The sequence below is a fragment of the Pinus tabuliformis genome, chromosome 3_1, assembly GCF_031772625.1.
Source record: "Pinus tabuliformis cultivar Carrire ecotype Pingquan chromosome 3_1, CPIR1, whole genome shotgun sequence".
Taxonomy (NCBI): domain Eukaryota; kingdom Viridiplantae; phylum Streptophyta; class Pinopsida; order Pinales; family Pinaceae; genus Pinus; species Pinus tabuliformis.
Window position 1 is genome coordinate 706,403,455 of NC_142301.1, and position 27,072 is coordinate 706,430,526.

Below are 27,072 nucleotides of genomic sequence, written 5' to 3' on the forward strand. Positions count from 1 at the left end.
TGATGACTTACTACCATTTCTGTATGATGTGATTTCCTTATACTCCGAGCGTCATCATGCAATAAAGAAATTAAATATGCAAGCAAATTTACAACACATTTCTGTCTTAATATTGCGAATAATTTGAGATGGCGTGGTCTTACCACATCCCTTCTCCCATCGCATGTGATGTAGCTTTGCACTATTCTGGCTAATTCTGCCCATGGTTCTCCCAGGGTTGCAGGAAAGACTCCTTTTCCTTTGATGGTAAGGTTCTGTCCTTCGTCCCAAAAGATGGCTATGGTGTCTCGAAGTCTTACTTTTTTCTTGGTCCATACTAGTCCGACTGCCGGTAGTCGAGATATTTCGACAATTGCCGTCTCTGTTACTGTTATTCATCTTCCCCTCACCATGGAATAATCTACCTGCAAATTCTGCAGAAATTCAATGGCCACAGTTTCATGGGACTGTTGTAGCCGTGTAAGGTAATTGATCCATCCTGCTCTTTCCAGAATTGCTCGTGCAGCGTCGGAAATTATCAGCACTTGTGGTTCATTGTGTATTGCTCTGCCTCCCATTTTGTTCAAGCTTAGCACACTGTTAATTTTTACAGAGCAAAAACAAACATAGAAATGACAATGGAATAGCAAGCTGTGCATATTGGAAAATTTCAATATCATTAAACTTGCTATTTCCAAGATCTGATGGAGTCATAGTACCTCCAAATAAGGAATTGACACATTTTCCAGTGTATTTTGGAGATCACCCACGCCCCCCTAAAATGTTATAGGTCGTCCTCGACCAACAAATGGAGGAGCAGCATACTAGACGGCAACCATACAGAAAAAAAGGAATGACGTATATATTCATGGCATGATTGCAAAAGTAGAGAATTACTGAAATCGAGGCTTATGATGAAAATCGCAAATAGATATAGAAATGCTATGAAATGATGTCAAAAATAGGGGAGAGGACAGCTGACGTAAGTAAAAATGCTTATGCGGTCATTATCCATTTTAACCATTATGATTGATTTATAACTGATATTTCATGTGTAAGAGGTTCGAAAGGGTTATATAACATAATCTCATTTGAAATCAAGATAAAGATATAAGAAAAGGATTTATAATCACTATTGGTGTATGAAAAGTATGACTTCAATACCATCAGCAGAGCTTTGTTGCCCACAGGTGTTCATAACCTTGACAAAGTTGTTTGTTTCACCCTTGGAACCATAATCCTTTATGTATGCCTAGGAAAGTGTTGTGTGATGTCAGAATGAAGGCCATTGTGCCGGCTTGGTAACCAGATGAATCACAATGCCATTCACCAGGAAGGAGTGAAAGGTGGGCAGGCCGACTCATGATGAGACCTCCTGTTCCAAGGACTTTTTTTATTTTTCTGATATGTCTCTTGGATCATATCCCTAGTGTGGTGGCCATAGTGGGAATGCCACTTCACTATTTCCTTATGATCATAGTAGGCTGGCTCTTGAGGAGACCCCCTATCCTTCATCCGACAAATCATGTTAGTAATCATATAGATATATATTTTTCTCTCTTTTTTTTTTCTTTTCTTTTATATATCACTTTCCTATATATATATATATATATATATATATATATATATATATATATATATATATATATATATATATATATATATATATATATATATATATATATATACAAAGGATGGCTCAACACTCCTTAAGAGTAGGGATGGTGGAAGAAGTCTGAACATCTCAATAGAGGAAAAATATGCCCTTATTCTTATTCAATAATAATGATCAAAGAGAATTATGAAGATTAAGGAAGAACCAACATGATAAAAATAATCAATCAAATTAGTTTTAGTGAAAATAAAGACAGCAAAGTGATATAAATAGTTGTGTCCTTTCCTCTTTTTTCTTATCGATACAAAGCAATTTCTCTAAAGATAACGATTTTTCTTTGATTTGCTGATTTGCATGAATGTATACATGTGCCTTAAAGGTATCATGAACAATGAACCATCATTCACAAAAATCCTCTAAATGATGTTCTTTAAGAAAAACACACAAAAAAAAATGCACTCAAAAAGTGTTGTTCCTTAGATGGAACAGCTGTTGTTCCTTAAGAGGGACAACAAAAAGAATATCTACATGCAAAATCGTGGTTCCTTTAAGAGGAACAACAAACAAAAGAAAAAAATACACTCGAAACTACTGTTCCTTAAGAGGGACAGCAGTTGTTCCTTAAACGAAACAACAAATAAAGAAAGTGTGAAATAAAATACAGATCCTTCGAAAATACGGATCATCCGAAATCGAAACTGTTGTTCCTTCGGAAAGAACAGTAGAAAGAAAAATGCGAAGGAGGGTTGTTCCTTTAAAAGGAACGACAAAACAATCTGGCGGAAGTGCGGTTCGTTTAAGAGGAACAAAAAAAGCAATCGGGTGGAAGTGTTGTTCCTTTAAGAGGAACAACAAAAATGCAATCTAGCGGAAATGTTGTTCCTTTGAAAAGGAACAGCAAAATGCGAAAGTGTTGTCCCTTCGGAAAGAAACAGCAAAAATGCGAAAGTGTTGTTCCTTTGGAAAGGAACAGCAAAAATGCAGAAATGTTGTTCCTTCGAAAAGGAACAACAAAAATGCGGAAGTGTTGTTCCTTCGGAAAGGAACAATAGAAATGCAGGAGTGTTGTTCCTTCGGAAAGGAACAACAGAAATGCGGAAATGTTGTTCCTTCAGAAAGGAACAAAAAAAATGTGAAAGTGATGTTCCTTCGGAAAGGAACAGCAAAAATGCGAAAATTTTGTTCCTTCGAAAAGGAACAGCAAAAATGCGGAAGTGTTGTTCCTTCAGAAAGGAACAACAGAAATGCGAGAGTGCTATTCTTTCGGAAAGGAACAGTGGAAATGCGAGAGTGATATTCCTTCGGAAAGGAATAACAAAAATGCGAAAGTGTTTTTCCTTCGAAAAGGAACAACAAAAATGCGAAAGTGTTGTTCCTTCGGAAAGGAACAACAAAAATGCAAAAGTGATGTTGCTTCGAAAAGGAACAACAAAGATGTGGAAATGTTGTTCCTTCGGAAACGAACAACAAAAAACAAAAAGTGCATAAACATAAAAGTCTTTACAGAAAGTAGTTTATACAAGCAGAAAAGAAAAACGTATGTACAAAGTTTGAGGATAATTGGATTATTTAGTGAACCAATGCCGAGGAAGGATTATTTTCCTCAGCAAGAATTTGCATATCAGAATCTTCCCGTAGCTGCTGGTAAAAGGATTCCCGAGTAAGTGGTTTATGGTACAGTCGCACTCGGCGACCATTTGCTTTAAGGCATGTCCAGATCTGTCAATAGTAGTTAAAGTAATGGTGCCATTGTCATGCACTTTCTATATTTCATATAGTCCAAGCCATCAAGTCTGGAGTTTTCGTGGAAAATCCTGAAACCTAGAATCATATAGGAGTGCCCAATCTCCTTCATGGAAAATTTTCATTTTGATCAGGTTGTCGTGCCATTTTACTCTCTGCTATTGAATTAATGCAGTGTGTTGAAGAGCCGAGAGCCTGATTTCATCTAGCTCGTTAATTTTCTATATTCTGTTAGTCTGGGCCTCATTTAAATTCAAACCGATCTCCTGTGCTATTCTTAATGTTTGTATTTCGAACTCCATTAGAAAGATGGGTTCTTTTCCAAATACTAGCTGATATGGTGAATGGTTGGTGGTATTTCTCCATGTTGTTCAGTATGCCCACAAGGCTTCGAGAAATCTTGAAGCCCAGTCACGTCTGTGTGATGCAACTGTTTTTGTATGTATTGCCTCTATCACCTTATTCGTGCTCTCTACTTGGCCATTTGCGTGTGGGTGATACGGAGTGGTAATTTTATGCTGAATGTGATAATTTTTTAATGTTGCAGTGATTTTATTACCTACAAACTGCGGTCCTTCGTCCGTGATTATGTCCCTCGGGAGGCCATATCACACAAATATTTGAAAAAGGAAATGTATTGCAAAATCCTCTATAGCTCTTGGAAGTGCCTCTGCTTGAACCCATTTGGTAGCATACTCTGTTGCTACTAGAATATATATTTTATGATTTGATGATGGGTTGATCGGACCAACAAAATCGAGCGCCCAACGCTCAAATGGTTCGATTAATAACTGTGGGTTTAAAGGCATTTCGTCAAACTGTCCAGGGCGTCCTACCCTTTGGCAACTGTCACAGGCTTGAAAAAATTTCTTAGCATCTTTAAAGATTGTGGTCCAGTAATAGCATGTTTGCAAAACCTTGTGACTAGTCCTGAAATCTGCGAAATGTTCGCCACATGGTCCGTCATGACAAGCTTTCAAAATCTCAAATATTTTGTCTTCGCGGATGCATCTTCTGATGTGCATATTTGCCCCTGTATGAAATAGATAGCCCCCAATCCAAGGAAATCGGGTACTTCATTGCACAATCTGTTTTAGTTCATTGGGGGTTAGATGCTTTGGTAATTTACCTACTGCTAAATAATTTGCAACATCAGCATACCAGGGTGCCTTGACAGTAACAACAAACAAATGTTCATTTGGGAATTGATCTTCGACTGCTGCTGTGTCCGCTGGTTTCGGCATTCGTGAGAGAAAATCAGCTACAGGATTCTCTTTCCCTGGTCGATCTTTTATTGTGATGTCAAATTCCTGCAATAAAATCAACCATATTGTTACTCTACTGTTTGTAACAGGTTTATTTGCTAAGAATTTTATGGCAGAGTGATCTGTATATAAAACAATAGGATATCCAGTGATGTAATGCCTAAATTTATTTACAGCATGTATTACAGCTAAAAACTCTTTTTCAGTTACGATATAGTTTAGTTCAGCAAAAGATAAATTCTTGATAATATAATAAATTCCATATAGCTTTTTATCTTCTTCCTGTCCAAGGACTGCTCCAATACCTGTGTCTGAAGCATCAGATGAAATTTGAAATGGCAGATCCAAATTTGGGCCTCTGAGCACTGGGGTTGTTGACACAAGCTTTTTCAGATTCCCAAAAGCATGGTCGCATTTATCTGTCCAGATAAAATCAACATTCCCTTTCAGTGCATATAGAGGTGCAGCTATTTGAGAAAAATGCTCTATGAATCTCCTATGATAACCAGAAAATCCTAGAAAACTGCGTACCTCTGTTTGTGTTGTAAGAGTAGGTATTAAAAAAATTATTTGAATTTTCGCCGAATCTACCTGTATTTTGGCTACTGAGATATAATGAGCTAGGATGAGTCCCTCGGTCATCATCATATGGCACTTTTCATGGCTCAAGAAAAGCCTGGTGGCAATACATCGTTGCAGCACCTTTGCCAATGTTTCTAGTGCTGGCTCAAAATCATCTCCATACGGTGTGAAATCATCCATATATACTTCGAGCCCTTCATTTATTAAATCTGAAAAGATGCTGAGGATGGCCCTATGAAATGTGGTAGGCGCATTGCATAGGCCAAAGGGTAGGACTCTATAGGCAAATGTTCCCCAAGGACAGGTAAAAGTAGTTTTATCCTGGTCTTGAGGGGCAATCTGAATCTAATTGTACCCACTGAAGCCATCTAGGAAAGAAAAGAATTTCTTTCCTGCTAATGAATCTAATACCTGATCAATGAATGGAAGGGGAAAGTGATCTTTTTGAGTTGCTTTGTTCAATTCTCTGTAGTCTACACAAATCCTCCATTTTCCATTCTTCTTTGGCACCACTACTAGTGGAGAGACCCACTTGCTATTGGAGATTGGATAAATAAAGTTTACATCTAAAAGTTTTTGTAACTCGGCTTTCATAATATCTTTCAGGTGAGGGTTGAGTCTCCGTTGGGGTTGGTGAACGGGTCTAGCATCCTTTTCTGTATAAATGTGGTGCATACACAACTAGGGATCAATTCCCTTCATGTCCGGATAATCCCAGGCAAAAGCTTCCTTGTATTTTCTCAGTAGTTGGACCAACTTTTCTTCTTGTTCAAGAGTCAGGTTTTTGTTAATGTTCAAGTTTTTTCCTGGCTCAATCTCTATAGTTTTGCTATTTGAAACAGAGGTAGTGGGTATTGATTATTCATAAGTGTCTTTGAGGGGATCTTCTTCTAGTTCATTGTCAAATGCTGCCTCTATCATGTGACATTGTACATGGGATCTGGATTCGGATTGGTTAATGAAGTTGTTAATAATGTCATCCTCTGTTTGGTCTTTAAAATCGAGGGCATCTTCTATGGTTAATGGGGACCTAATGTTTTTTGTGAGATATGATACAGGTTGTTTGTTAGTTTTCATTATTGTTAAACTTGGCTGGGTTGGAGGGTATAGAGCTAGATTCTTGATATTACTCCCTCTAGTTATAGTCATACTTCCTTGCTGGAAACCAATGTAAGCATCATTAGTCGCTAGCCAAGGTCTACCTAAGATTAAAGGGTGTCCATCGAGTCGGTTTTTGGGGTTGATTATCAGAAAGTCGGCAGGGTATTCCCAGGAATCTACAGATACCATGACATCGTGCAGTGTACCTTCTGGCCTGATTACCGATCGGTCAGCCAGTTCCAATGGGGTGGTAGTTGGTTCTACTGATGTGATGCCAAGTTTTTGACAAGTGGTGGTTGTTAAAATATTAATTACAGCGCCTAAATCAACTAGGGAATTTGAAAAGGTTTTTCCATTGATTTTCACTGTCACTATAGGATTCCCTGGGTCTTCATATTTGCCAGGTGCTTCTCTTCCTGATAGTAGATTAGATAGGGTGCCGACTACTTGGACGGTTGGATTAGTTTTTATTCTCATCTTTGGCTTTTTTATACATAGCTCTTTGATGGTTTTTGCATAGATCGGGATATCTTGGATAGCTTGGAGGAGTGGAATCTTTATACACAAATTTCTTAGTTCTTCCAGAAGATCAAAGTCAGGATGTTCTATTGGGCGCAGTATGATTAGTCGTTCTGGGAATGGGGGAGAAGACGTGGTTGCTTGGTTGTGAGTTTGTTGTCTGACCACATCCTCTTCTTGTAGTAGTTGTTTTACAGGTAACAGATTTTCAACTTGAGCATTTTTATCTCCCTCAATTTCTATTATGCACCCAGACCTAATTGAAGGTCGTTGCACTCCCTTACGTCGGTTTCAAGTTTTGGTGTTTCGATTATTTGAACATATTGAACCAGTCTATTATTAGCGTTTGGGTTGGGTTGGGCTAGGAGTTGCGGTCTTAAGTTGGACTGGGGATTTTTTTGTAGTGTATATGGTGCTGACAGTGTGGGTTGAGGGAGGGGGATGGTTCCAGCAAGCTGATTCATCGGTCTTTTCCAGTTTGACTGCTAGACTTGACTCTGCGAAGTGGAAGGGGACCATTTTGTTCGATATGCATTGTTTTGCCAACACGGTGGAGAGCAGGGAAAGTTTGGCCAACTAGTTTGACTTGTTTGATTTGGCCATGGTGATGAAGGAAATGGTTGTTGTGACCAGCTTGGGAAGGGTGGTTGATTTTTCCACACACTATTATATTGATGAGCATGATCTTGCAGATGTTGGAAAGAAGAAGATGGATCGGAGGGCATACCTGGTTGTCGTGGCTACCATTGATGGCACTGATTGAGTAGGTACACTGGTTTTGATTCTTCTTCTGCTTCTTTGTACACTGCTTTCAAACCCGAGAGTGAGGGGCAGTTCTCTGTGGAGTGATCTTTTGTACAAATAGAGCAAACTTGAAATGTATCCAGTGGACACTCTTCATGGCTGTGTTTCTTTATGCATCTATGGCAGAATATTGCCAGGTTTTTCTCTGCTTCTGCATGTTTCTATTTAGCTTGCATAATATCGAGCTGCGTTTTCAGAGTCTCCAATATATCAGTTTTGAAATCCTCCTGTAAATTACCGATTTCTGCGCAGGTTACTCCTCCACCGGAGATCTTGTTGTCCCTTGTGCACATGTCACGTTCCGCTGGTTTTATCCTTGTACTGCCTCTTGAACTCCTAATACACAAATCAATAATGCCAGCAAAATTTTCTTAATAGATGTCACCTTTTCCCATAATATTTAGTGTTTCAATCCATTGTTCCTTCATTCCTTTAATTAATGTAGTTTTTAACACATTTTTAGGTAAGGGTAATGATGCATAAGGAGATATCTGAAGATTATATTGAAAACGTTCAACATACTCTTCTAGTGTCTCATTAGGTCTGGCTACCATCTGAAATATTTCATCCTTTAATTCTCTAGACCTACAATAATCTTGATATTTCTTTAGAAAAGCACCTTTCATTTGATCCCAGTCGTTTATAACACCTCCACCTAATCCCATAAACCATCGTAAAGCTGCTCCTTTTAATGTGGAGGGAAATAGTTTTAGCTTTTGGGGATCGGTGGTATAGTCATACCCTCGACATAATACATCGAATTCAAACAAAAATGCATCTGGGTCTTCCGATGTTAGGCCATGGAATGTAGGGATATGCTGCAGTGGTATGGCTTTCATAGGTGCATTTACTGTAGTGTCCACAATGGGATATTGTAGTGTGGAGGTCTGAGGTGTTTGCTGATTCTGGGCCATTTGATCAAATATGTGCCAATATCCTTCTGGGATTTCTAGGGAGTTATTCCTAGGCTGACTAGAAGGAGTAGGAATGGTCTTAACAGCACTTCCTTGGTCTGGGATGATGAGAGTTCCTTGCTGAACTAATATCTGGGGGGATCTTGGCTCTTCAAGTTCTTTAGCTTTGTTTTAGATAATTTTGATAGCAATTCCCTTATCTGGGCTGCTTAATGGCTGAACTATTCCAACAGGAGATCTTGGTTCTTCTGTTTCCCCTATTTCTCCTCCTCCTTTGCAGAGATTACTAAGGTTCCCTTCTTGTAAAGTTTTTGGGCTAGAATTCTCAATTTCCTGAAAATATTGCTCTTTTGTTTGGTTATGCACCTCAGCAAAGGCTACAGAAGGTGATTCTGTGGCCCGAAGGGAGTTAGTAGGTTGTCTAGAAGCAACTTTTCTAGGACCTACTGATGGCTGAGATTCTGCCTTTTTAATGATATATTCTATAAAGGTCGATCAGCCAAGGGTCACCGGTCCCTTAGCTTTATCAGGTTTGGGTAGTGGTTTTGGATTCTTTTCAGGCTTTTTTTGCTTAGTCATGCACACAACTCAAATACTTATTTCTACCCAATGTAATCAACAAATCTGTAGGAAAGCAGGCGGGGGAGCAGGGCTGTTACATGCTCCGTATGCAGGTTCTTACCTTTCGTTTTTAATACCCAATTCTCTCCTAGCAGGTACTTATCAAATGCACACTACTCTTCTTAAAACAAATGGCTACACTCTCCCCGGCAACGACGCCAAAATGTTGAGTGATAAAAGGTGTCTTTTTAACCCCTATTTATCCTACATTAATTATCAATCCAGGTACAATTTTTTATCTCAAGAGTGTACTCAGTCTGAGGCGGTCACTTGATTCAAGAGTAATGTTTTCTAGTTTGCAGTATAGTGCTAAATACAAGAGTAAATGGATGCTGGAAATAGAATCTACTTGTAATTAAAAGAAACCTTAATGCTCTAAAACTTAAATCATTCATTCAGAAAACTATAGCAATTTATCAGTCAAGGATGCAGTAGTGATAACTCTTTCCTCTGTCAACTGATATAAATGAAATCAATCATAAATAGGACCTCTAATCTGAGAACTTAGACAGCGATAGTCAATGTTCTTTACAGTTGTAGATCTTTCAATCCACACTAAAGAAAATAATAACAATTCGATTGGAAATGCTTACTAAAACACACTTGCTGCACTATCAATTAAAAGGTGAAAGCAAATCCTTGCAGAAAAGGAATAGCAACTAAGTCTGTTGAAAAGATTGAATAGCAAAGCTTAATCTACAGATATGAATCGAACAAAACTCTTTACCGAAATGAACTGAACAACGATCTTCAGATAATAAAGGAACAACAAATCTCATTAAGTGTAAACACACAACGACTATAAAGTAATAGAATTAGTAACCTTATTCTGACAGAGTGAACATTAATTGTACGTATGAAGGAACGGCAATCGTGATTATAATTGAACAGCAGAATCTAGACTAGACAACGTAGTATTGTTTCAAAAGGAACAACACGACATTGAGTTATGAATAACAATCATGTTATCAAAGCAGTCTAATTACGATCTTGATGTAACAAAGTAATTCAGTGAGATGTTCAGAAACAGAATATTACCGAATAAAGCGAATTAAGGAAATGCAAAGTAAATCAAGACACACGCGACTGTAATTGTAAAATAGTGATACAAGAAGCAAGTGGATCCACCAAGGCGGGCCCTTAGCCACCAGGGAAGCACTGCTGCGTTTACTCCAGGATTAGATAATGGAAAAGCAACTGAGTTATATATTAAACATATATGGCAAGGTTACAGCTATCACTCCTCAAAGAGAGCCGATGATCAAAGTTGAAATTACAACAGTGATTCTAAAAAATCAATCCTCCTTTTGTCTTACAATCGCTATCTCATTTATAATAGGCAAGCAGATACATCAAGGTTATAGATAACTTTTAAAGTAGTGATCCCTCAAGATCAAAAGATCCTGAGGGCTTTGCTTAATCTTCCATCTTCAGTTGTCTTCTTCTCCTCTTGCGCAGCCACTCTGTTTTCTCCATATTTTCCCGAGCTGCGTGCTCCAGTCTCGTTCTTCTTGTCTGGACACGGTTTCCTAACAGAGGAACAACAGTTGCCTTGATTTTGTCTTTACATTCCGAATAGTGATTTTCTATTCCCTTCACTTTCTGTATAAAAAAAGACAATAATTAGTTATTTTGTATTAATCACAAATCTCCTTAATTCTATCATAATTCTTTAACATATTACCATTTTAGAATGTAAAGGAGTTATGATCCAAAGGAAAAGATAAAGAAATAAATGGCAAACGCATACCTTTTCCATTGCTCAACAACATGGAAACCCAAATATTACTGTAAGCGACAGAGATCCCATTTTTACTAGAAATTTTTGGACAAAATTATTTTCTTGTCTCAGTACTCAGTTAGCTCGTAGCTCATCTTATCATCCTCAATCTGATGGGAAAACTAAGATAGTAAACAAATGTTTTCAAGGATATCTTCGTTGATTTGTATCTGATAAACAAACACAATGGGTCAAATGGTTGCCTTTAGCTGAATGGTGGTATAACACTTCCTTCCATACTGCAACAAAAATGACCCCATTTATGGCACTTTATGGATATCATCCACCATCCATCACATCATATTTAAGAGAAAATTCTAAGGTTCAAGCAGTGGAACATCACATCGAGCATCAACAACAAGCTCTCCAACTCTTAAAGGATAACCTCACGTTGGCGCAGAATAGAATGAAACAACAGGCAGATCAACATCACAACGAAAGAAGTTTTGATGTAGGTGACTGGGTATTCCTACGACTACAACCATATAAACAAAGGTCCCTCAAGAAAGCTAAGAAGGATAATAAATTATCACCAAATTATTATGGTCCTTATAAGGTGTTGCAAAAGATTGGTACTATGGCATACAAATTGGAGCTTCCTGCAGCTTCCCAAGTGCACCCAGTTTTCCATGTTTCATGTTTAAAGAAGCTTATAGGTGACAAACTCCCAGTTCAAACAATATTTCTAGAACTTGACGAGGAAGGAAAAATCATATTGGAACCGGAGGTAGTCACTGAAACAAGAACTCGACAGCTACGAAATCAATCAATTTCGGAGTATCTCATCAAGTGGAAGAACTTATCCACTAAAGATTCCACATGGGAGGATGAGAATTTTATACAGAAGCATCCATAACTACCCAAGAATTGAGGAAAATGCTTTTTAGAAGGAGAGGGGCATGTTAGGTCCCTATAATACTAGTGATTCCCCCTTTACTATTGTCATTGTATCCCTTATTGTTATTATTGTGCCCCTATTGTCCCCATATTGTTATTAGTGTGCCCCATAGAAACCCACTATTGTTATTATTGTGCCCTTATGTTATTACTATTATGTCGGCTTGATTATATTATAACCCCTTAGACTCCTATATATAGAAGGGAGGTTTAGTCATTTGTATCATCCAAGAATTGTTCATTTGTGTAATGTAAAGGAGGTTGCCCCCTCGAAGAGGCCGAATTCTAGGGCGTTGATCTATCTTCTCTATCTTTTTGTGAGCTGGTTTCCTAACATAGAACACCCCCAGTGTCTGCACTATCCGAGCATATTCTGGCTCTCGTGTAAGAGCAGCCAAAAAGTTCCTGTACTCAAAAGGATCCCCTTCTTTTAATTTAGTGCTACAGGCCTCAGTGCACTTGAGACATCCTGCTAGCGCTCAACTTTTCATATCTGTATACAGGTTGAGGCAGATCCTCACGATCCCTTTTCTCTAGGTGGTCGACTATTCCTTGATTTCTGGAGTGCTCAGGAACAGCTTAAACTCATGCCTGAGTTCGTAAGCCGTCCCTTGTTCAGCTTTGACCCACAGTGTTGTTCTCACCTCATTGGCTTCTGCTATTTTCTTGGCCATGTGCCACTTAATCTGATTCCTCATGAATGAAAGGAAGGCCCACAACTGCATATCCCTCATGTAGGAGAAGACACTCACCACCATCTTCATGCTGACATATTCACACATGATATTGTGCAGGAACAGTTCGCACAGCAAGCTCTGGTTATCAAATTCATAGGAGTGAAAACTTTCCAAAATAGTACAGGTTGAAGAACCCAAATAGGACCTATTCTCAAAAGCTACCTTTAATTGAAATAAATAATAACGTTCCCAAAGGAACAATGGGTATGACGAGGACGGCCGCCTGCATGCTAGCAGGTTTAGGGTAAGTTCATGGAGCTTAATCTTATCATCCATTAGGTCCAAGACCTATTGATTCAACTGATACAATTGTTCATCCTTCATCTTTATAGCTTCCTTGTGCCTCTGTGCTTCCTCTTCTCCTTCCCATTCTTATTTTAGCCATTTTTTTTTTCAATGAATCCATCATTATTTTATGTACTTTGAGTGAGACCACTCCCTCTTGTAGAGAGAGCACCAACTGCTTCCATTTTTGCAGCTCTGGCAACAACAACATCTTCTCAGAACACCATCCTTCATTAGGACCCAGTGTTCTTCCACATGCACTATCAATTGAGGGTGTAACAACCTCCTGAGGGTGAAATTGTTCCACCTCAGCTGCTGGTTCTTGTGTAATAGCAGCTTCGTTAGTGGATTTTGTCACAGTTTCTTTATCTTCCTAGTCAGCTTCCATTTTCACTGTTGGTTCTTGTGTAACAGTAGTGTTGACCATAGGCTCATGGATGTTAGCTTCCCCTTCCTTCCCTTGGCTGACTTCCTCCTCCACTGCTGGTTCTGATGAAACAACAGTGTCAGCCAAGGGTTCCTATGTATCCATTACCCATTCACTTTCTATGGATTGTGCTATCTCTGTTGTTTGTTCTTGTGTAACAGCAATGTCCTCAACGGCTTCTTGTGTAACAGCAATGTCCTCAATGTTTTCTTGTGTATCAGTGTCCCATATTTCAGATTGGGTCTCCCTCGAGGTGGTGTCTTCTATATATACCTTAAATCCTGCTACCACTAGCTTCTCAGCACAAGCTGCGTACACAATGCCCGAAACATCTCTGTTTCTAGCCCTGTCCACGGCCTCAGCCAAAGTATCTAGCCCTAGGGCTCTTGGCTCTGTCTTTCCTTCTGCTAGCTGTTACCTCAGCTCTCTATTTTATTTTTCTAGAATTTCAATTTTTTACAGCAAGGATTGGGTTTCGCTCTTACCAGGTGAAGACCGTTCCTCTGGATGAGCCTGCTCCACGTCCCTCTACTCTGTTGCTTTATTTTTCTTCCTTGACATGGATGGGGACTCTGGGTGCCCGCTATCCCTTATCCTCTACTTCGGTCTCTTGTCATCAATTTTTTTATCAACTGACCTCTTGCTAACCCTTACTATCAAGGGTTGGGATTGCTCCTTTGTCACCATTGTAGCTTCCTCAGACATCTCGGTTTGCCTCCTGCGGGTGGTCCTAGGCCTCTTCCTCATGAATTCTTCCCAATTCTTACCATGGCGACTCAAAGCGTTCAGCACTATGAGTTTGATAAGGCCATGGTTTGTGATGCACATTTCTGGATGCGTAGCTATTTTCATAGCTGCAACCATATGCCTAATGTTGCCCAGCAAGAAGGAAAGTTGACCAGCTGTTGATGCCAGAGGTGGTTCAGCAATGGAAAGTGGTAATTAAACATAATTGTTTCCCTTCCCTCGCAAGTAATGTACTTGATGAGGTAGAGGGAAACATCAACCCATGGCTGGGGGAGTGGCAGTTTATCAATTCCCCTTCCTTTCTTTACCAACAACTCTTCTTCTTGGAGGAAATCCCCTTTCAGTGAGGGGTCATTGACCTTCCTGTTGAACCACCTCTTTCCTTCCACTGGTAATCTTGTTACTCTAGCAATCACCTCTTTTGTGACCTCCAGCTTCAACCCTCTGACCTCTGTTTGGTTTCTCTCCAAATTCTTTGCAAATTCCATGGCAACACCACCGTTTCATCCTTCTAACCTCCAGAAGAATTCAAACCAGCCTGCATCCTTGAAAATTTGGCATGCTTCTGGGCAATCCTCCAAGGCTTCTGTGGACCCTGGCTTGTGTCGTATTGCTACTCCACCCATTGCTTATGCAAATTCAGTGTTGTTTCACCTCCTTCTCCGTTCATCTAGACGCTCCGGGGTCGTTGACACACAACTTAGTTGTTTCAACCTGCACTATTATCTTCCAATTCTATGAGCACTCTAAATGGGGATTCAACACTTCTAGCAAGGGTAAATGGTAGGGTGGTAGGGTGGCGCAAGTGAGAATTTCAAATTTGGATTTTGAACTTATGATTCATACTGCACGATAAATTTGCCTTATTAATGGTGAGTCATGGGAGGTCTCGTCGATGGATCACTTACCCTTTTTGGTATGATCGGTATTAAGTAACAATGACTACCATGTCATCATGCCTTAATTGCAAGATTTTTTGAATAATCACAAATCATGTGACGATCATGCCGCAATATGATTCGCTCCCACCCCCCCCCCCCCCGCCTCGGGTTATATATGACAGTCGTCCTCGACTGTCAAAAGTCATGTTAAGTTGCCATAATTACAAAATAAAGCGAATTCAATATTATCATTTGATGATATACCTTGGTGACATGGGGAAAAGCCATGGGCGGCGCAACGGGCGAACGAAGCTCTGGCAGTGAGACACGCGAAGTTAATTCTGATGATGAGGATCATTGTGATGTCTTCTATTTATTACAATAAAATATCTCGTTTATTTTTGAAAAGTCGTCGATTGTTACAGATGTAACAGCCAAGACGACTAATATATATTATTTTAATTTATACTAAAAAAATAAAATATCATGTAACAACACTTGTCGTAAGATATGTTTTGAAATAACAAATGCTATTACAAAGTGTGGAACAACCTCCACCAGGTGGTTTTCAACTGCTACAAAAGGTGTCTGTCTGTGCCTAGAAAAGGTTTTTATAGCCAAATTATCATTATTATTATTTTTATTTTTTTAACGAGTTTAAAGGTGTAATAGCCACCAACCGTAGTTGATTTTCAGTGGTTACACTTATTGGAAAAATTAAAATTTTTGTAGCATAGGGGGGCTTTTCCCTGTTCCTGTAATGTGTAGAACTGAATTTGTGACAATGTTTACAAATGAATCCCTTGAAGCAGGTTTTTGATATAATCGAAGATGGTTCCCATTTGCAATCAATGGTGTCCTTGCATTGTCAATGGTTACCAAATTTACAGTGCCATTGTCAAAGACTGCATCTACCTCATAGCGACCTAGCCATCTAGTGCAGAGCTTACCCTTGAAGTCTTTAAATCTTGAGTCATATAACAGAGCCCAATCTCCTTTCTGGAACTTCTTCTTCTTGATGAATATGTCATGCCACTTAGCTCTCTTCCACTAGACAATCTCTACTTGTTGGATAGCAGCTAACTGTTTCTCCTCTAATTCATTGAACTGGTTCAATCTCTTCTTTTGTGTTGTAGCCAAATCCAAATTGACCTATAATGTTGTTCTTAGTGTCTTGATTTCAAGCTCAATGGGGAATAAAGGGTTCTTACCATACACAAATTCATATGGTGAGAATCCAGTGGTATTCCTCCATGCAGTCCTATATGCCCACATCACTTCTGAAAGTTTATCAACCTAATTTCTTCAGTGACTGGCCACAGTCTTAGTAAGGATCCCCTCAATGACTTTGTTAGTTCTTTCCACTTGGCTATTTTCTTTTGGATTATAAGGTGTTGTGATTCTATGATGGATTTTATATTTTTTGACCAACTTCTTGATCTTATGAGATGTGAACTGAGGCCCTCCATCTATGACTATCTCCCTGGGTATGCCAAACCGAACAAAGATATCTTCAAACAAAAAGTCTAAGACAGTCTTCTCCATGGCTCTGGTTAGTGCCTTCGCCTCTACCCATTTTGTGACATAGTCAGTGCAGACCAAGATGTAAGATCTCTGTCTAGATGAAGGATTAATTGGTCCCACAAAATATAGAGCCCATTTCTCAAAAGGTTCTAAGACGATTTGGGGCTGTAACGACATCTCATCTGATTGCAGTGGTTGGCCCATCCTTTGACAACTATCACATCCCTTCACAAACTTCTTGGCATCCTGAAATATTGTTGGCCAATAATACCCTGTTTAAAGGAATTTGTATCTTGTCTATTTGTCTGCAAAGTGCCCTCCACAAGGTTCCTCGTGACAGGCTTTAAGGATAACAAAGACCTCATCTTCTCTAACAAAGCGTTTGATCTGGAAATCTGGTCCAGTGTGATAGAAGTTCCCATCTATCTAGGTATATATAGCATTTTGTTGTATGATCTTTCTTTTCTCCTTGGAGGAAAATACTATGGAAACTTCCCTGCAGCAAGATAATTGGCTATATCTGCATAACAAGGTGAGTAAGTAGAAATAGCAAAAAGATATTCATCAGGGAAAGAATCCTCAGTGGGAATGCAACTGTCATCAATAGTTAGCCTGGAAAGAAAGTCAGCTACTACATTATATTTTCCAGACTTATCCACAATAGCGATATCAAATTCTTGTAACAACAATAACCAGCGTGTAATCCTACCATTGGTAATTGGCTTATTCATTAAAAAACGAATGGCAGAATGGTTAGTTTGTATAAATACTTGATACCTGGTTATATAATGTCTGAATTTATTGATGGCATGCACGACTTCTAATAACTCCTTGTCGGTCACTATGTAGTTGAGCTCAGCCAGGGTTAGATTTTTGCTTATGTAGTAAATAGCATAAGGTTTCTTATCCTCCAGTTGGCCCAAAATAGCACCTGCAGTAATATCAGATGCATTTGTAGCTATGTGAAATGGCAGTTTCCAATTAGGTCCTTGCAAGACCAGAACTGCTGATACACAACATTTCAGCTTTAAAAAGGCCTGCTCACACTTCCTTGTCCAAAATAAATCAACATCCTTCATGAGAAAGGAAAATAATGGCAATGCAATTTTTGAAAATTCTTCTATAAATCTGTTGTAATACCCTGCATGCCCCAAAAAACTACATAAATATTTTTGCGTTTTGGGGGTTGGAATTTTTAAAATTACCTCTATTTTGCCAGGGTCTACCTCGATTCCATCAGCAGAAATGTAGTGTCCAAGCACGATCCCTTCAGTCATCATCATGTGACATTTTTCAATTCTCAAAGCAACATTAGTCTATACACACCGTTCCAACAATTTTTCCAGATTGACTAATGCGGTTTCAAAAACATCTCCATAAGGTGTAAAATTGTCCATGAATATTTCCCAAGATTCATTCAACAAGTCAGAAAAAATTCCCAGTATTGCCCTTTGAATGGTTGTTTATAGAGTCCAAAAGGAAGTACTTTGTATGCGTAGGTTCCCCAAGGACAAGTAAAGATCATTTTATCCTGGTCTTTCGGGGCAATCTATATCTGATTGTAGCCACTAAATCCGTCCAAAAACAAAAATAATTTCTTTCTGGAGAGGGTATCAAGGACTTGATCTATAAATGGTAAGGGAAAATGGTCCTTCTGAGTGGCCTTATTGAGTTCTTTGTAATCAACACAGAGTCTACACTTGCCATTATTTTTAGGAATGATGACAAGCGGTGACACCCACTGACTGTCAAATATTGGATAAATAAAATTAGCACTTAGGAGTTTTTGTAGTTCTTCTTTCACCCCCTCCTTTAGTGTAGGGTTCATGTGGCGCTGTGGTTGTCTGACTGGTTTGCAGCCATCCTTCAAATAAATATGGTGAGTGCATAGGTTAGGGTGGATCTCTTTCATATCCATATAGTCCCATGAAAATTCCTTTTTGTATTTCTGTAACAGCTGTAAAAATAGCTGGTTTTTCTCGGTAGTTAGGTTGGGGTTAACATTCAAAAACTTTCCAGATTCTATCTCAATTGGACTGCTGTTAATATTCGGAGCAGTTCTCATTTATTCAAAATCTATATCTTCCACCTCTTCTTCCTCATTCGCATTCTCAACAGAAGTGACATAAAGTGAGTTACTCATAAAACCATTAATGACATCATCTTCTATACCATTTTTGAAATACTGGGCTTTCCCTAGAGTGAGGAGTGGCAGGGAAAGATCTGACTCAGGCTCAAACTCATCCCACCAAGGGTTGTATACATCCATATTTGTTTTTGGGGGGTAAAGATTAAGGTTCTTTCTTTCCTCGCCATCCGAGATCACCATAGATCCTGACCTGCAGCCTATAAATTCATCCGCAATGGCCAACCAAGGTATCCCTAGGATCAAAGGATTTCCCCCCAAATTAGAGTTGGGCTGCAAGATAAGAAATTCAGTCGAATACCTCCGGGAAGCTATTGTAATCACTATATCCTCTAACATCCCCTCGGGTTTAAAACGGGACCTATCTGCTAATTCAAGTACAGTAGGAGTATGTCTAAGTCCATGTAGCCCGAGAGCGACAAAGACATCCTTTTTCATTACATTAATGGTAGCCCCAAGATCGATCAATGTGTTGGCTATGGGTTGATTATTAATGTAGACAGTGACTATAGGATTTATTGGATCGCTATACTTAGTTAGGAGAGGCTGAGGAGTCATTAATTCGGATAATTTACCCATCACATGTATGGTGGCAGGGTCTTTAGGCTTCCTCCAAGGTTTCTTAATGCACAAATCTCTCACTATTTTAGCATAAATAGGTACTTCATTAAGGACCTGTAGCAGAGGAATTCATACAAGAAAATTTTGCAACTCCTTAAGAAAATCAGATTCGGGTTGTGAAGTCATCCTAGGTTTGGCGAATCTCTAAGGATATGGAGGGTCCTACGTTACAACAGTCGAATCTGTTGATATAGGTGTATCATCTTTCCCCGAGTTGGTTGTTACAGTAGTAACAGTTCTTCGTGGGTCGGTTGTGACAAATGTAACAGCTTCCTCTATGTCAGTTGTTGTAGGTGGAGTAGCCACCTCAGATCCTCCGGCATCTCCTCTAGATGATTCACATTCCTCCTCTATAATGATAGGGGAGTGACTTGGTTTAATTACCTTTCCCGATCGCAGTTGTATTTCATTAATTCCCACAGGGGTAATAAGGTAGCCCTGGAAGGTAGTTGGAGCCTCTATGCCCTGATCTGCTTTATTATTTGGATTTGGGTTAGGTTGCACAGGTAGTTGGGGTCGCACAGGTGGTGGAGGAGCAAGAGCTTGGAAAGGAGGTAACTGCAGCTGTTGTTGCATGGGTATTCCAGGCAGAGCTGAATTTTGGGTATTTCCTCTCCAATTCTAGTTCCAAGGATATGGTTGAGATTGAGGATATTGAACATGAGGAGATGGAGACCACTGGTTCCATGGTGAAGGAAACTGTGCTGAAGGAGGGGTAGGATATTGCCACAGATATTACTGAGTATTATATGCATTGTTCCATGAATTGAAAGAGGAAAAGTATTGAGACATACCTGGAGGTCGCAGTTGCCATGGCCTCCTTAGTGTGATGAAACAAGGGGACTGCACTTCCTCACTTGATTCTCTGAGTACTACCTTTAGTCTACGAAGATCCGGACATTACCCTGTCGAATGCTCCAGGTCGCTAATATTACACAAGCTAATGTTGTTCAAATTGTATTCCATCAAAGGATGTTTCTTCTGACAATTTAGGAAGAACACAACCATAGGTGTGTCAGCTTCTGCTTGTGTCTTCTTAATCAGTGTTGTCGTTATCTAGGTAGAGAGAGTACTGATGATATCGGTCTTGAAATGCTTGAACAAATTCCCGATCTTTGGTTACTCCTCCGCCTATATATTTTTGTATTCGGGCATATACATCTCAGATTTTACTCCTCCCATTAGACGATCCTCGAGAGCATCTTAGGCAGAGCTTTACAATTTCAGCGAATGGATCTTGTGATATATCCCCTTTTTCTAATAGGTTCAAGGTGTCAAGGCAGTCATCCCTCATTCCCCTGATAAATATAGTCTTCAAGGTTTCCTGGTCTAAATTGCTATGTTTAGATCTCTGCAGATTATGGTGGAACCGTTCCACATAATCTTCTAGGATTTCATCCTCCTTCTGTGTCATTCTAAATATATTTTCCCTTATATCCCTAGTTTTGCAATAGTCCTGGTACTTTGATAGGAATGTCTCCTTCGTATCATTCCATGTTCGAATACAAGTGGAACCCAATCCCATGAACCATCTCAAGGCTGCCCCTTTTAAAGTAGCAGGGAATAATTTTAATTTATGTGCATCTGAAGTATAATCATACCTTCTGCATAAGACATCGAACTCAAATAAAAAGGTTTATGGATCTTCCACAGTCATCCCCTAGAAGGATGGTATGGATGATAGAGGACTATTTTTCATAGGAGCTTCACCTCTGATATCCCCGATTGGTAACTCAAAGGTGGTGATAGTAGCATCTGTTTTAGCATTGTTGTCATTATTGTCCCGCATGACTAATTCTTCTAATCCTTTCTATAGAAGACATCCTTCAAATTGTTCTTGTGATGGCCTTGTAGATGTGATTAGTGCCTCCAATACCCCTGGGGATGGTTGTTTCACCGCACTACCTATATTTGGATATTTATAAACCAGCAGGTGATTTTCCGTCTCAGGTGTTCGATGTTCCCCCTTAGTTTCCCCTTGCCCCTTGGTCCTCAAGTTCTAGCTACTAGCTTCCCCTTCCTACTCATGAATTGGATTCTTGATCTTGGGAGTATGGGTGCTAGTTTTAGAATGATATGGTCCCGAGATAGAGGAATTAGAGGTCTCTGCAATTGTTATGGGAGTAACAGCTTTCTGCAGCCCTGTTTTCCCTGCATCCCTCTGAGAGCTAGACTATTCTTTTTCTCCCTTGGAGATTAGTTCTTGGATAAATGTCTTCCTTCCCAAATCTACACTCTTCCTTTCCTTTTTATGACCCGTTTTTTATGTGACTAATTAGAGTCGGCGGTGATTTTAGTATCTTTGTAATTCCTACTATTTCACACATGGACCCTATGTATTAACTCACACCCTAAGTGTCTCAGTCTTCGACAGTGGTGAGCCTGCCCAGGTATGTTAGAGCGATGCACAGGTTCTTACCTCTTGTCTTACCACCTAGCAACTGAAGAGATGAAGACATGCTAAACAAAACAATAAAATGCCCTAAGTTCCCTAGTAATCACAATGGTGAGCCCGCCCAAGTATGTTAGAGTGATGCGCAGGTTCTTACCTCTCATCTTACAACCCAACAACTATGGACTAGGAACACTCTATATCAAACAAACAATTTGGTTGACTGTATCGTCAACTGCCATCCTCGGCAATGGTGCCAAAATGTAGTCATGTTTAATCAATCTTAATTGATCAAGACTGCAACATTAATTGTCAACCCAGGGTGGGTCTTGCTGTTTCAATGGAGTTCGCACTGTTTGTGCCGATACACTCCAGCCAAGAATAAGGAAATGCAGAAAAAAGTAAAAGATGTCGTTGATCTAAATTGCTGAATCAAACCATGCAAGTAGATATAAAAGCACTCTACAGAATTAAATTGCACTTCACAACTATCAAAGTAGAAACGTGCGACACAGGAACTAATATCTACTCTAGCTGGTTACTACCACTCTGTTGATTAACTTAGTGTAAGAGCATAATATAAATGGAAAAAACAGTGAGTGTAATCCATGATTTGTACAACAACAACGAGAAACCATAAATCAATTAGCTAAACTAGATTGTACAATACCTCTATCACTGCAATCCCTGCCAAAGAGGAGGGTCCTTCCTACTCAGCAGGGTGCAAGAATAACACAAAAGTAATTAATGAATTAGCTTAATAGTAGTAACAAGATTACCGTGTTGATTAATATTAAGAATAAACTCAGAATTACAAAAGCAGAGTAACAATACTTTTCTATATGTCGTCTCTTGTACATGAAAAATCAAGTTCCTTTATAGTTTTTTACAACCCGAAATTAGAAAACAGATAAGTCATGAGAATCTCGCAATTCTCATACTGATCAAAAATAAAAGTAGTTACAACCCATTTCTAAATAAATATACATCAGTTATGATTGGAACCGCTTGGGTCTTGTTGCTTCCAAAATAAAAAATCCCTACTGTCGATAACTGTTATGTGGAACAATACTCACATTTGTCAGCTTCAGCGTAACAACATCGAGTGAATGGTGGTTCAGGATGTCACGGCATCACTGGAAACAACATTTTTGGCGTGACAACAGATCCTTATATCAATGCATAGTGTAACAACATCCAATGTGTAACAGTAACCTGTAGCAGCATCCAGGGTGTAACAACGAACCATTCTACCCTTGTCTGCAGTTAATCGCATTGTCTGTCTGCTCCATAGCCTTGTTCTCGCAAGCCATCACCTGAAAAGAAGAAGAGATTCCCAAAATATTTCTTCAATACTCTCCCAGTTAGCCACAAAAAGGAATAAAGCCTCGTATTATTCGATAAAATACAACAACGTAACATGATAGTAGAATAGGTTAAAAAGGTGAGAAAACAGGGAAATGGATCATGTAAAGTCATAGGGTTGGAGGACAGAAAAATCAAAACTGGGAAAAGAATGTGCAGAAAAAAGGTAAAAACCCACACCCAACACACGGCACAAAGATTATGTTTAATTTCATAGATGTATTCATACAAGGAAATATGATTGTCTAATAGAACAACTAATGTGAATATATAATCTCCCTTTGTTCACATGAAACTATATTCACCCTTAATCGCACCAAAATTTGTGTGAGATTTATTTTAGAAACATTGCAAGACAATGGCAGTGATAGCATATTATTTCTGTGTAGGTTTAAGTGAAATCTAAAGTTTAGTGAGCATGCACTCATTGAATTGGCTAAGATACTTGGTATTTTTTCTTCTCTTCAACATTAGTAAGTTTAACCATTTTTCATCCTTTATTTCATTCAACCATAGTGACACTAGGGCATTTGGTTGGTGATCTAAGGTTCCACGTTGGTCGCTTGTCCTTATTAGGGTAGTATTTTCATTCTCGAATACTCCTGAGATTCGACAATGATCCCTTTATTTTTAAAGCCCTCTCTATGAAATTTACAAGGTATCTTTTCATTTAGATTGAGATTTTGTGGTTTCAAGATGTTTTGTACTTTATTTTGCACAAAGAATCATCATTGATCTCTCAAAGGGATGGTTTTCTCTTTCCCCTTATTACCAAAGGTACCCCTAGTGTGTTCTATGGAGTTTGAATTCAAATCTCCCCCTAAATGAATCCCTTATTTTACACATATCTCAAATAGAGTGGAATGACGTAATTGGACCTCCAATTTTGTATTAGGTATTGTATAATTTTTTCTATCAAATAGATTATAAATAGTTGTAAGAGATTAGGATGAATTTAAGAAGTTATTATGAGGCCTATAGTGCAAAAAAAGTCCTATTATGGTGGTTACAAGAATAATTTTGGAACATGATAATTAGTAAATTTACACATTGGCACAATATTGGGTTCTTTGGTTGAATTTAAGCACCAAAACTTTGAGTTAACAACAAAATACATCATACTCTACAACATTGCCATAATTGTTTATCTAATGGAGAATAGTTAGGGGTGTCGTGATCATGTTCAATTCCTCAAATCGAGTTGTGGGACTCGGTTAAAAGTAAATTTCTCAGCAATGATTGAGCATGTAGAAATTTTCAAAGTGGACTCAAACTCAACCAAATTTCAAAATTAAATGGCTTAATCCACACACCTTTAGTTAATATTGTGATTTTTTTTTAATGTTGGTTTTTTAGATTTTTTTACAGAATTCACACCACTAAGTCTAATTAGAAGCCACACTTGACAAACTTATTCAATTGTAGCTTTAGAATAGTAGTTTTTGTTCTTTAAATTACCATTTAATACTTATTAAACATTTATTATGTGCTTTAATTCAAAATTTTATTACTACAAATATCTTATGATTGAAAAGAAAGAAAAAGTAAAAAAAACAAGACAATCTAACCTTGAAATACTACCAACATTCCAATGTACCCATCACCAAATTGTTTTGAAAGGAAGTTGATATGAAGAGGCACTGAGAACATTGTTTTATGGGCAAGCCATATTTTTTTAGTTAGCTCAATTTCTGTATATTTTGATCCTTTTTTCTAATCCATTCTTGGAAAATCGACAGTTTAGTTCATCTTAAAATTTCATTATTCTCTTGTCGACAAATGCACCAATCAAGCCATGTTATTGAAAATGGGGCAATTTTTGTTTAATAGTAACCTTAGCCATAAACAAATTCCATAGTGTAATATGAAGGACATGGCACATATCTTTGGTTTAATTTCAAATATGGCTTCATACAATAAAATTTCATTATTCAATGAAACAACCAATGTGAAGGTACAATCTCCCTTATTTCACATGAAACTACATTCACTCTTAATCATACTAAAATTTGTGAGAGGTTTATTTTGGAAAGATTGTGGTTTAATCATAAACTTATTTGAGTGAAGGTTTAAGTGTGAGAATAAGTATAGTGAGTATGGGCTCATTGAATCAGTTAATATGCTTGGAATTTTTTTCTTCTCTTCAACATTTGAAAGTTAAACCCCCATTCCCCCTTGATTTCATTCAAAACCATTAGCAATGGTGAAACTGATTGGTGATATGAGGTTACATTTTGGATCCTTATCCCTAATATGGTAATATTTTGATTTTGGAATACTCTTGAAATTCTACAGTGCTCCTTCTCTTTCTAAAATCATATCTACGAAATTTCTACGGTTCAATTTCAATTAGGTAGAGATATTTTGGTTCCAAAAGGCTGTGTATCTCCTTTATTTTGCACAAAACATCTTCATTTATCTCTCTGATGGATGGTTCTCTTTCCTCTCATTTTTAGAGATATCATTAGTGTGGTTTATGGAGTTTGAATTCAAATCTCCCTCTAAACGAATCCTTGATTTTATACATCTTTGAAACAGAGTGGAATGACATCATGGGAGTGGGAGCTCCAAATTTGCATTAGGTATTGTATAGTGTTAAATATCAAATAGATAATAGAGACTTACAAGAAAGTAGGAGACCATTGAAAATTTATGAGGAGACCGTGTAGGGAAACAAAATTTCTATTATGGTGTTTGAAATTAGAATTATATAGCATGATAATTAGGTAACTTTACAAATTGTCACAATAATGGGTACTCTAGTTCAATTTAGGAAACACATATTTGAGTTGGACGCTAGACGCAAACTACATCATACTTTGCACCATGCTCATAAACTTATCCAATGGAGAATAATTAGGGGTGTCAAGATTATGTTCAATCCCTCATTTCCAATCGTGGGACACTCATCAATACTAAACTACTCGCCAACAGTTGGAGAATGCCTAAAATGTCATAGTCAACCAAAGCTCAAGATGAAATGGGTCAATCCACATACCTTTTGTTAATATTGTGCCTTTTTAAAAGTGTTATTTGTTTAGGTATTTTTAAAATAATTTATACAACCATGTTGAACTAGAAGCTACACCTCGAAACCTTATTCAATTATTGCTTTAGAATAATAATCTCTTTTCTTTGATATTACCTTTTAAAATACGCACTTGATACACCATTGTTGTAAAATTTACTTCACCCTTTTCTTAATACAAATATTTCTTGGTTATGATTGAATGAAACAAACAAAAAATATAAACTTCAAACACTACTAACATTCCAACGTATTGATCATCAAGTTGTTTGCAAATACATTTGATATGGAGAACTATTATTATGGTGATTACGATTAGCCTCATTTCCACATATTCCTCATCATTTTTTCGAAAGACAATTTAGGTCATCTTAAAATTGGCCAAACACCCTCGAAAACCAAATTTCATTAACAATGATTCTTTGTAAAGATGAAACTTAAATTTTCCACATAATTTTAGCATGATTTAGAGCCAAAAAAAACCTACCTAGGGAATTTAAGTTCTATTTATCCTTTTTTTAATACATAATTTAACTGAGAGGCATTCTATTTGTAGGTGTAATGTAAGATTGTATGCCAACTTTTTATAAATGTTGGGAAAAATATATTAAAACTAAAAAACAAAAATTGATTAAATGTTGCCTTTATAAGTTTGAATTAATATTCAAATTAAAACATATTTAAATATAAAATGTAAAATATAAATGAACATAAAATAATTCTACCTAAAAGAAAATTTAACCAACAAAACTTAATAAATCGGATAAGTATAAAGTAAAAAACATGGGTCATAACTAAACCATGGCTATAACCAAACCATGGGAAATAACACTTTTTTCAAAATCTATATTAACACAATCAAATGGGATAAAAATCAATGATTCAATAACTTATAGAATCGAGTGATATTTCTATATAATATTTTATTTAATAAAAATTAAAAAATGCATCAATTACTAATATTTTTCGTAGTTTTTTACACAGTTTTCACTTTTAATAGTTTTGTGGTGCATGATGGTTCAATCCATGGTTTTTTTAATTACTAATATGTTTAAAATAAATTAATATTAATAAAAAATAATTAATATTAATGCTGGGT